The 12,508-nt window shown below is 38.4% G+C and overlaps 1 long non-coding RNA gene and 1 pseudogene across 2 annotated transcripts in view; both read right to left on the bottom strand.

The window, feature by feature from the left end:
• LOC310737361 overlaps positions 1-12,508 on the bottom strand; it is a 75,777-nt gene that overhangs the window by 39,588 nt on the left and 23,681 nt on the right. The gene's annotated exons all lie outside the window — the stretch shown is intronic.
• Positions 1-12,508, bottom strand: part of LOC310737338 (tubulin beta-4 chain-like) — a 79,025-nt pseudogene that overhangs the window by 59,557 nt on the left and 6,960 nt on the right. Inside the window, exons 3-4 of the transcript XR_014538199.1 lie at positions 3,622-3,732; positions 2,351-3,422 (exon numbers count right to left, since the gene is read on the bottom strand). The product of XR_014538199.1 is annotated as a tubulin beta-4 chain-like (transcript). The remainder of the gene's footprint in view (positions 1-2,350; positions 3,423-3,621; positions 3,733-12,508) is intronic.

The raw sequence follows: 12,508 nt of genomic DNA, 5'->3' as shown, positions 1-12,508 counted from the left end.
ACCAAGTTACAAAAGCAGCCTTCTTTCACCTTAGAAATATTTTTAAGTTATGAAACGTTATCTATATCCGATGTAGAGAAGCTCGACCATGCGTTCATGACTTCCAGAATAGACTATTGTAATGCATTACTAGGTGGATGTCCTGCATCATTAATAAAAAAGCTTCAGTTAGTTCAGAATGCGGCAGCAAGAGTTCTTACAAGGTCAAGAAAATATGACCATATAACCCCAATCTTATCATCCCTGTTAAGTTTCGAATAGACTTCAAACTACTACTTCTTACTTATAAAGCACTAAATGGTTTGGCTCCCATGTATCTCTCCAGTATTTTAACACGCTACAATCCGCCACGCTCGCTGAGATCTCAAAACCCTGGGCTTCTAGTAGTTCCTAGAATAGCAAAGTCCACTAAAGGCGATAGATCATTTTCACATTTAGCTCCTAAACTCTGGAATAGTCTTCCTGACAGTGTTCAGGGCTCAGACACACTCTCCCAGTTTAAGTGCAGATTAAAAACATATTCTGTTATATATTAGATTATAAACAACATCTGATCATATACACATTATCAACTTGTGCTGTTAATATCATGAACAGCAGCTGCGCTAATTCCTCTCCACTGATTCTCTTTCTCCCCCCATCCTGAGGCATCATGAGGTTGGCCAGCTCCAGTCACATCCCACCTCATGAAGATTATGGACCTTTGAAGAAGTAGATGCCGAACTCGGAAACATCCCAAACTATCTAGAGACGTACCAGTGCCAATTGGATCCCACTACATGTGTGGTTTTGACATTGGACCTCCTGGAGTGTTTAATGGCATGGAGAAGCTGATGCTGGATCTGTGATGATCACAAATGTTGAGCTCATAAAACTAGGAGCTACTAACCATATAGACTGTATAAGACTGTAGAAAGAACATTACTTTTAATCTTATACTCCAGTGTTTTGTATTGTTGAAAGATTTATGATCAAACTCTTGATGTCGCCCAAATGAGGATGGGTTCCCCTTTTGAGTCTGGTTCCTCTCAAGGTTTATTCCTCATTACATCTACAGGAGTTTTTCCTTGCCACATTCTTTTTCCTTGCTTGTTCATCAGGGATAAATGCACACAGTTCACCTTGACTGTTGATTTCTGTAAAGCTGCTTTGAGACAATGTCTGTTGTGAAAAGCGCTATAAAAATAAGCTTGACTTGACTTGTGTCAACCTCTCACCAAATTAAGCTCTATCTGACCAAGTTTCAAGTCTCCATGCCGTGCACTTTGGTCTGGACAATTGGTTTTATGGTGGAATAATAATAAATAATAATCTCTACAAAAACAATAGTGTTTCAGCATTCCATGCTTTAAACACTAATTATTTGAAACTCTGTGGGCGGCTTTATTGTAATATACATTAAATGTTGCAGCTTTACTTTACCTGCTTACCAAATTATTATTTTTCTCATCTAGCCCTGCAGTTTATGTGCTACAAAACAGACGTCAAATAGTGCAGCCAGTTGGTAAAACGTGCTAATACTCGAATAAGGAGTCGAACGGTCAGTGTCCACAAACTGACTTTTTTCCACCATAGAAAATGAATGGGGCCGGAAACAGGTCAGCCCTCGAGCATCCGACATGCATAAATGTCAGATTCAATTATAGCAGGTGGTGCAGAGTGGATAGAAAACAATAAGAAAACCCCTAGAATTCATAGTCCTTAAGAACCGTGTGAAAGCCTTAAGACTCCAGTACATCAAAGCAAAGTTCGAGGAGTGATAAGGTCGCTGAGGTAAAAAGGTGATATTTCCTCAGAGACCTCATCACTCCTCACACTGCACCACAGCCTACCAGGCACCATCACACCATGGATATCTTTACCAACTACAACCTGCTGGATTTCAATAGCACAAAAGGCTTCTTAATTTTTACTCAAATACATTTAGCAGAAACGGTCATCTCTTATTATTTATGAGTGGATAACTACTTAACTGGTTAAGCTTTCAGTAAACAACCAATCACCAACATGCTGCCGGCCGGGTTTTACATGAATTCAACTGGAAGAAACAATCTTAGGCAGACAATTGACCGTAGTTCTTCTGAATAAACACAACCATGAAACCACCTTGGTGCAACACAAGCAGATAAACAGTGGTTTGATTATTCAAAAGGTTTGCAATGTGATTACTGCAGTTGGTCACCGGAATAAAACCAAATGAAGCTTAACAGAACCCTGCAACAGAGCCAATTGGTCACTTTTAAAAATTAATATTTTTTTTATTAACTTTTGGGGATTAATTCATGACAAGGAAAAGGATTATTAGTACATGTTTTATTTGTATTAAAAGTAACAAGAGCTTAGAAGAAACAGGAATATTTGTTGAACATGTTTAAGCCTGCTCCTCTTCTCCCTCCTCCTCAACCTCTTCATCTTCAGCAGTTGCATCCTGGTACTGCTGGTACTCTGACACCAGGTCATTCATGTTGCGCTCGGCTTCAGTAAACTCCATCTTATCCACACCTTCACCTGTGTACCAGTGCAGGAAAGCTTTGCGTCTGAACATTGCTGTGAACTGCTCGGAGATGTGCTTGAACAGCTCCTGGATAGCAGTGCTGTTGCCGATGAAGGTGGAAGCCATTTTTAGGCCACGGGGTGGGATGTCGCACAGAGCAGTCTTCACATTGTTGGGGATCTATTCAACAAAGTAGCTGCTGTTCTTGTTCTGCATATTGGGTATCTGCTCATCCAGCTCCTTTATGGACATGCGGCCACGATAAATGGTAGCCACCGTGAGTTAGCGGCCGTGAGGTGGGTCACAAGCGGCCATCATGTTCTTGGCATCAAACATCGGCTGGGTTAGTTCAGCCACGGTGAGGGCACGGTATTGCTGGCTACCCCTGCTGGTCAGTGGGGCAAAACCAGGAATAAAGAAGTGGAGACGAGGGAGGGGCACCATGTTGACAGCCAGCTTACGCAGGTCAGCATTGAGCTGCCCAGGGAACTGCAGACATGTGACTCCACTCATGGTGGCACAGACCAAATGGTTGAGGTCACCGTATGTCGGTGTCATGAGCTTCAGGGTGCGAAAAACAGATGTCGTACAGAGCTTCGTTGTCAATGCAAAATGTCTTATCCGTGTTTTCCACCAGCTGGTGAATTGACAGGGTGGCATTGTAAGGCTCCACCACTGTATCGGATACTTTGGGTGAGGGGACAATGCTGAAGGTGTTCATAATGCGGTCAGGGTACTCCTCTCGAATTTTGCTGATGGGCGCCCATGCCTGACCCAGTACCCCCACCCAGGGAGTGAGTAAGTTGGAAACCCTGCAGGGAGTCGCAGTTCTCAGCTTCCTTATGCACCACAGACAATACAGAATCTACCAGCTCAGCACCTTCTGTGTAGTGGCCCTTGGCCCAGTTATTACCAGTACAACTTTTTCCTGTGGAGAAGAAGCAATGAAGAATCATACATACAGAGCTACAGGAAGCAGAAAACAGCTGGCAAATTACAACAATGACACAATCAGAATAAACCCAAATTTGACTGCAAAACATAAGACCGTATCAGATTTACTGGTTTGGTTCTGTATGATAAGGAAAAAGAAAATGTAAACTATTAGAATGTTATGCAATAGTTACCAAAAACAAAGTTGTCTGGCCTAAAAATTTGTCCGTATGGTCCAGACCTCACAGAGTCCATGGTACCCGGCTCCAAATCCACCAGCACAGCACGGGGGACATATTTGCCACCTGAAAAGATTAGAATATGAAAATACATTTAGATAGATAACTTTATTCCCAAGGGGGAATTCTAATGTTACAGCAGTCAGTTCACAGACAAACAAAGTACAACAACAGCAGCAGAATATTGAGGCTAGGTATTACACTAGGTTACTATATCAAATCTAGGTTAAAATGACAAAAAAATAAATTAATTAATTAAATAAACTACTCCAACAGGCTGCCAGTACTGTGGTGCCACCTTAATAATTAAAATTAATAAGTACACACATGTCTGTTTCTGTAGTTTTGGAATGCAAGGGATTATTTGGGCTTTGATTCAGTTCATGTACTGTTTGAGTTTTAATGACCAAATCCTTTATGCTTCCCCGTTATTTTCTATGAGACAATAAACTGCTCATTAACCATAATTTTCAGGTTTATTGAGGAACAGGAGACTAAAGGAAAAGTAAAAGCACATGTTGTACCAATAGGCTGCCAGATTGTGTTATGGTATGTTTGTCTGAACGAAAAACGATTAATTATAAATAAATATAATTATTTATATATTTATATATATATATATATATATATATATATATATATATATATATATATATATATATATATATATATATATATATATAATATCAGCAAGCAGTGATTGACAGGGTTTAAGCAACTGAGGTACTAAAGGTCATAAAGAAAAAGACATAAGGAACACGACCACCGAGTTTCGTTGTAATACGCCTCTGGTAACGTTGTCCAACAGGTGATCGCCACAAGTAATTAGCAGATGACAGCCATGTTTTTACAGATACACAAACACCCTAATGAAACCTTACACCCTGTGCACAATTATTAGACAAGTTGTATTTTTGAGGATTAATTTTGTTATTAATTAATTATTATTGTTATTATACAACTACAGTGCTCTTGGTCAATCTAAAATTTTAACAAAACCTCAAACCTGAACATTTAAGTAGTAAAAGTGAATTTCCTGCTTAAGAAGGGCCCAAAGGTTCTCAATAGGGTTTAAGTCAGGTGAAGAAGGGGGCCATGTCATTAGTTTTTCATCTTTAAGGCTTTTACTGGCCAGCCACGCAGTGGAGTACTTTGATGCATGTGATGGAGCGTTCTTCTTCTTCTTCTTTCGGCTGCTCCCATTAGGGGTCGCCACAGCGGATCATCCGTCTCCATACCACCCTGTCCTCTACATCTGCCTCTTCCATACCAACTACCTACATGTTTTCCCTCACCACAGCCATGAACCTCCTCCTTGGCCTTCCTCTTTTCCTCCTACCTGGTGGCTCAATCCTTAGCATTCTTCTACCAATATACAGTGAGGAAAATAAGTATTTGAACACCCTGCTATTTTGCAAGTTCTCCCACTTAGAAATCATGGAGGGGTCTGAAATTGTCATCGTAGGTGCATGTCCACTGTGAGAGACATAATCTAAAAAAAAAACCAGAAATCTCAATATATGATTTTTAAACTATTTATTTGTATGATACAGCTGCAAATAAGTATTTGAACACCTGTCTATCAGCTAGAATTCTGACCCTCAAAGACCTGTTAGTCTGCCTTTAAAATGTCCACCTCCACTACATTTATTACCCTAATCTAGATTCACCTGTTTGAGGTCGTTAGCTGCATAAAGACACCTGTCCACCCCATACGAACAGTAAGAATCCAACTACTAACATGGCCAAGACCAAAGAGCTGTCCAAAGACACTAGAGACAAAATTGTACACCTCCACAAGGCTGGAAAGGGCTACGGGGAAATTGCCAAGCAGCTTGGTGAAAAAAGGCCCACTGTTGGAGCAATCATTAGAAAATGGAAGAAGCTAAACATGACTGTCAATCTCCCTCAGACTGGGGCTCCATGCAAGAACTCACCTCGTGGGATCTCAATGATCCTAAGGAAGGTGAGAAATCAGCCCAGAACTACATGGGAGGAGCTGGTCAATGACCTGAAAAGAGCTGGGACCACCGTTTCCAAGGTTAATGTTGGTAATACACTAAGACGTCATGGTTTGAAATCATGCATGGCACGGAAGGTTCCCCTGCTTAAACCAGCACATGTCCAGGCATGTCTTAAGTTTGCCAATGACCATTTGGATGATCCAGAGGAGTCATGGGAGAAAGTCATGTGGTCAGATGAGACCAAAATAGAACTTTTGGGTCATAATTCCACTAAACGTGTTTGGAGGAAGAAGAATGATGAGTACCATCCCAAGAACACCATCCCTACTGTGAAGCATGGGGGTGGTAGCATCATGCTTTGGGGGTGTTTTTCTGCACATGGGACAGGGCGACTGCACTGTATTAAGAAGAGGATGACCGGGCCATGTATTGCGAGATTTTGGGGAACAACCTCCTTCCCTCAGTTAGAGCATTGAAGATGGGTCGAGGCTGGGTCTTTCAACATGACAATGACCCGAAGCACACAGCCAGGATAACCAAGGAGTGGCTCTGTAAGAAGCATATCAAGGTTCTGGCATGGCCTAGCCAGTCTCCAGACCTAAACCTTGGAGGGAATCTTTGGAGGGAGCTCAAACTCTGTTTCTCAGCGACAGGCCAGAAACCTGACTGATCTAGAGAAGATCTGTGTGAAGGAGTGGGCCAAAATCCCTCCTGCAGTGTGTGCAAACCAGGTGAAAAACTACAGGAAACGTTTGACCTCTGTAATTGCAAACAAAGGCTACTGTACCAAATATTAACATTGACTTTCTCAGGTGTTCAAATACTTATTTGCAGCTGTATCATACAAATAAATTGTTAAAAAAAATCATACATTGTGATTTCTGGATTTTTTTTTAGATTATGTCTCTCACAGTGGACATGCACCTACAATGACAATTTCAGACCCCTCCATGATTTCTAAGTGGGAGAACTTGCAAAATAGCAGGGTGTTCAAATACTTATTTCCCTCACTGTAACTCATGTCCCTCCTCTGCACATGTCCAAACCATCTCAATCTGGCCTCCCTCACCTTGTCACCAAAACATCCTACATGGGCTGTCCCTTTAATAAACTCATTTCTAATCCTGTCCATCCTTGTCACTCCCAACAAATACCTCAACATCTTCAGCTCTGCTACCTTCAGCTCCGCCTCCTGTCTTTTACTCAATGCCACTGTCTCTAATCCATACAACATCGCAGGCCTCACAGTCCTATAAACTTTCCCTTACCTTACACACCTGACTTCCTCATACAATACCACAACTCCTTTCTTGGCACTTTGTCGTACGCTTTCTCTAAATCCACAAACACACAATGCAATTCCTTCTGTCCTTCTCTATACTTCTCCAGCAACATTCTCAAAGCATGTGATGGATGGTTGTCTTGCATAAAAATAGTTCTGAGAGTTGATTTTGAGTCCATTTTCAACCCAAAAAGGTCCAACTAGCTCACCTTTAATAATACCTGCCCATACCAGTACCCCACCTCCACCTTGCTGGTGTCTGAGTTGAAGTGGAGCTCTGTATTCATTACTGATCCAACCACGGGCCTATCCATCTGGTCCGTCAAGAGTCACTTTCATCTCATCAGTCCACAAAAACTTTGAAAAATCTGTATTTAGATATTTCTTGGCCCATTTTTGACATTTCAACTTATGTGTCTTGTTCAGAGGTGGTCAGGTTTCAGCCTTTGTTACATTCGCCATGTCTCTGAGAACTAAACACCTCGTACTTCTTGACACTACAGGTAGGTTGCAGTTGTGGAATATGGCAGCACTGGAGGATAATGGGTTCCTGGTTGCTTCATGTTTGATTATTCTCAAATCTTTGGCGGTTAATTTGCGTCTTTTCTTCTCTACAAGTTTCTTGCGACCATTTTGACTATTCGCTACATAACGTTTGATGGTTCTGTGATCATGCCCCAATATCTTAGATATTTAAAAAGTGCTGCATCCCTGTGAAAGACTTAACAAGTTTTGACTTTTCAGAGTCAGTTAAATCTCTTTTTTGGCCCATTTTTCCTGAGGAGAAGAATCTGCCTAATAATTATGCACACCTTGATATAGGCTCCTTAGGCCACACCCTCCCTCGTTACACAAATAGACAACACCTGATATGCATTTAATCCAATAAGCATTCAAGTTTATACAGCTTGGACTTGGAGAATATGGATAAAATGATATGGTCAAAATAATCACATGCCTAATAATTGTGCACACAACATATAGCACATTTGACACTGTGTGCCAAGTCGATCGGATGAAGGGTTGCATAGTTATAGCCGTTTTTTTTTTTTTTGCGCCAACAAGTGGCAAAGCTATTCATTTATTTAATTTGACCAAGGATTAAGTTCAATGACACTCACATTACCACAAATTTGGTAAAAAGATCTCATTCCGTTTATGAGTTATAGCTATTTTTGTCAAAGTGACCTGCCTACTTTAAAGGGTCGCCAAAATGATCAAACAGCGAGTAGATATTTTGCAATATACAATCAATCCCGTTCTACCAAAAATTGCTACATTGTTTCCGTGCCGATAGCAGGAAAACCTAGGACTAGTTCACAAAACATCAAAAGGCATCTGAAAAGTTTTGAGTCTACGATAAACCTTGTACAAGCGATGGCCCAAAAATGTGTGAAAAATTTTTTGGGGACTGTAGCGCCCCCTTCTGGCCAACTGGGTTGATACTTTGTCAATCTTTGGCCAAATTGAGCTCTACCATCTGGCCAAGTTTTAACTCTCAGACCTTACGATTTATTCTGCACGATCAATTTTAGGGCGGAATAATAATAAAAATCTCTACAATAACAATAGCGTTGCAGCATTTCATGCTTGAACCCCTAATAATAATAATGAGCAATTGTAAAAGTGATTCCAAGCACCACCAATAAACAAATCTACAAAATAAATTTTTAAAAGGTTGCAAAAAGTAAAACCCTCACCAGTAGCTTCATTGTAGTAGACATTAATGCTTTCTAGCTGAAGATCACTGTCACCATGGTAACTGCCAGTTGGGTCAATCCCATGCTCGTCACCAGTGTTGTGCTCGTTACTAAAAAATAGAAACTAGTTACAGTTACTCATTACTTCATTCAAAAAGTAACTCCGTTACTTTGTTGATTACTTAGACCAAAAAGTAATGCGTTACTGTTTAAAGTAACTTTTTTGTTACTTTTTTAAAGAACCTTCTTTAATGTTCCCATTAATGCCCTTTTATGCGTTATGGTCTACACAAACACAAAACTGACTTAAACACAAAGTCATTTTTAAACACTATTTTATTGAAGTCAGACCAGTTTTAAAATTCTCTGGTAAAAATGTAAGTATTGACTATGCTTTTTTTACTCAAGTTAAAGTAAAGAAGTTTGGGCTCTGACACGTACTTAAGTACTTAAACAACGCTGGTAACTGCACGTCACGTCAAAATATTAGGGCCGTCAATCAAATAAAATAATTAATCGCACATTTCTATCTGTTCTAAATGTACTATATATCAGAGGTGGGAAGTAACGAATTACAAATACTTTGTTACTGTACTTAAGTAGATTTTTTTGGTATCAGTACTTTACTTAACTATTAATTTTTTAAACAACTTTTTATGTTTAATTATTAAATTTTTACACAAATATCTGTACTTTCCACCACAGATGTAGACTAGTTTACGAAGCTAAGAATCAGCAGGCAAAAAGCAACAAGAAGTAAAGCTAAAGTGGATGAGACAGAGGGAGTCAGTGATGTAAACATGACTGAGAACAGAGACATTCCTGATCACCTGATCATCATCTTTTCTCTGCTTGTGTTCTATATGTGGATGTTCAGCCTGGACACATTCATAAGGTAACAACATTTTTAATTCGTTTTGTATTAATATTAGGCTGTCAAAATTCAAATTCTTTTAAACGACACAATTTTATTAACCACTATCAATTTAGCGCACATTTCTGTTTTACCATTTTTAGAAAAAATATAAATACATAAATTAATAACTACATTTAAAAGAGGCGAAATTAAAACCTTCAGCAAAACATACATTTATTCACAACGCCATTTCTTTACTTAGATATAAAATAAATAAATAAACCGAAAACATTTGTTTTATTTATGCGGCAAGTCTCAAATCAAATGCCAAATCTGCCATGATTCACACAATTAACCCTCTGGGTGGTGTTTTGTGGGTTTTTTCTCATAATAGAGAAATGAACTTAAATTACTGTCTTTTTTGATAGTACAGATAAGAACAATACATCATTTGACTCTGTAAAATGTCATTTTATTTGTATACACTTATAATAACAACAAAAGGCTGTGCTTTGGTAAAATAAAGTTAACAGACAGGGGGCGCTCTCTGTCATGTCATCTCCCTTCACAAACAAAAATAAAACAAGCTGAATCTCAGTGAATATTTGCCTCACAGACATAATAAATATATGTATAGAAACCTCAAATTGTCTTTTACATAAACCACATTCACATTGAATACAAATATTCTCTGATAATAAAATCGGTATGATTATATAAATCAGTATTATTAATACCATAAATCAGTATGATTAAGATAAAAGCTTCTTGACGACTTGAAGCAGTGCAGTTTCTCCGGTATCACCTCATTAACTGTCTGTGTGGAAACATAGCAAAGGTTCCGTTTGGTGTCCTGATGATTTACGTAATTTAAACCACCATAATTACTTAAAAAAAATTTTTTTTTTTATTTTGTCTTAATGCTCTAGGTTGCATCCATATTTCTCCATGTCCATGTTGCTTAAAGTATTAAAAAAAAGGAAGTATTAATATATGGTACATTTAGAACAGTTGGAAATGTGCGATTAAGTTGCGATGTTTATGTTATGATGTGAGGTCCAATAACCAGTGTGACACTAAAACAGGTATAAGTAATAACTACTTTTTACTTAAGTACATGTCAGAGCCAAAACCTCTTTACTGTCACTTGAGTAAAAAAGTGTCGTCAGTACTTCAACTTTTACCCGAGTATTTTAAAACATTAGTATCTCAACTTCTACTTAAGTAAAGGCTGTGTGTACTTTTGCCACCTCTGCTGCTGGAACATGCACAGACATGATATAGACATCTATTGATATCACTGATGAAAAACCAGGGTACCACATACTGCAGATAAACACAAGAACATTATTTGTTTTTAAATATCACTGCCTAACAAACACATTTAGAAAATACAGAACCACACTGTAATAGCCATGGAGGTGTTGAGCAAATGGCAAATATCGTGTTTAGAGATTGGACTCTTGTGGCAGACATACGATACTGCAACAGCACAGTAAATTTACAGCACATAACCAGAGTTTTTATTTCAGGAGGGTGAAGAATATATATAAAAAACCCGCTATTAAGCTGATATGGCTGTACTAAATGAAAGAAGACGTGTAGTACTCATTAGTTACAATCCAGTAATTTATTTACGAGCCACCTTCTTCCTCCAAAATGGAGGAAATGGTCTTACAGGTTATACTAAACCCGAATATTGAGGTAAACAGAAGGTCACTTAGGTATTTACTAACTTTATGGATCTGCAATGAATCATTTCTCCACTGAAAAGTTCATGATTTATCTTCCCTATTTGGTGTATTTTAGCAATAAACTCAACCATTTATAAAGCGATTTAAAAATATTGTACTTAATGAAAGCATTTATTAAAAATGTTGAGCATATTTTTTAACAATAATGTTTTAACTACGTTTATGAAACGATGGTGATTGAGCAGAGTTTGTATAACCAAAGAAACAGCAATCTTAGGCACACAATGAACCACAGTTCTTCTGGATAAACAAAAGCAGAAAGAAGCCCCTGAAACCAATTTCCAAAAACAATAATTAGTTTATTCAAAAGTTGTGCAATGTGACCATTGCAGTTTTCCCACAATAAACATCTAACATTTTAGTGTTCTACATTTGGAAAAAAATAAATAAAAATAAATAAATAAATAAATAAATAAATAAATAAAAACAACGACAAAGATCATGAACCTTTAATATATTGCAACAGAGACAATTGGTCAATTAACAATAGAAATGTATTACCTTTTCTGAAATAAATCACTGCAAGGGCAAGAATTATTAATTGCATGTTTTAATGGCAAGGAACAGAAAAAAAACACCAGAATGAGCAATAACTTGACAAAACTCAAAGAAAGTTTGACTGACACGACATGACTGACACATACCCAGGTGAAAAATAAGTACTCTTTATTGTATTAAATATATACTTGAAAGTCAGATATTATATTTATAGCACTCCTAACATGCTCACTTCACTTTTATTATTTAAAAGTATACTAGAAGATCTTTGGTATCAAATATATACTTAGTTGCACTTGGAAGAAATATGATAAAACACTTTTTATGACACTTTAATGTAGTTACAGAAAACATACATATTTTACTCTTACTTAAGGTATGCTTTATGTTTACTTTGTGTAGTAAAATGATTCAGCTGTTAGTGGGTTTAAGGTATCTATAGACATACTGTGTGTATATATTAAATGTGACGTCGGCATCACATCCCACACATTCCAACAGGCTAACACTCCGAACACGGCAGCCAGGCAGGTGCTGAATGGACAGCGCCACTCCGGTGCATATCCTACTTCTTCGACCCTCTAGAGCTGACCTGGGCAAACTACGGCCCGGGGGCCACATCCGGCTCTTTGTACGTCCCTGTCCGGCCCGCGTGAGGCTAATCATAAATTACAGGGATGCACCGAAAATTTTATAAATCACCGAAACAACACGGCAGAAACACAATTGTTAACACGCAATAAAAAAGCGCAGCCAGCACACGGTTATCTGGATAAAAGCCAACATGT

This window comes from Silurus aristotelis, assembly GCF_946808225.1.
Source record: "Silurus aristotelis genome assembly, chromosome: 14".
Classification (NCBI taxonomy): domain Eukaryota; kingdom Metazoa; phylum Chordata; class Actinopteri; order Siluriformes; family Siluridae; genus Silurus; species Silurus aristotelis.
This window is presented reverse-complemented; position numbering and strand designations above follow the sequence as displayed.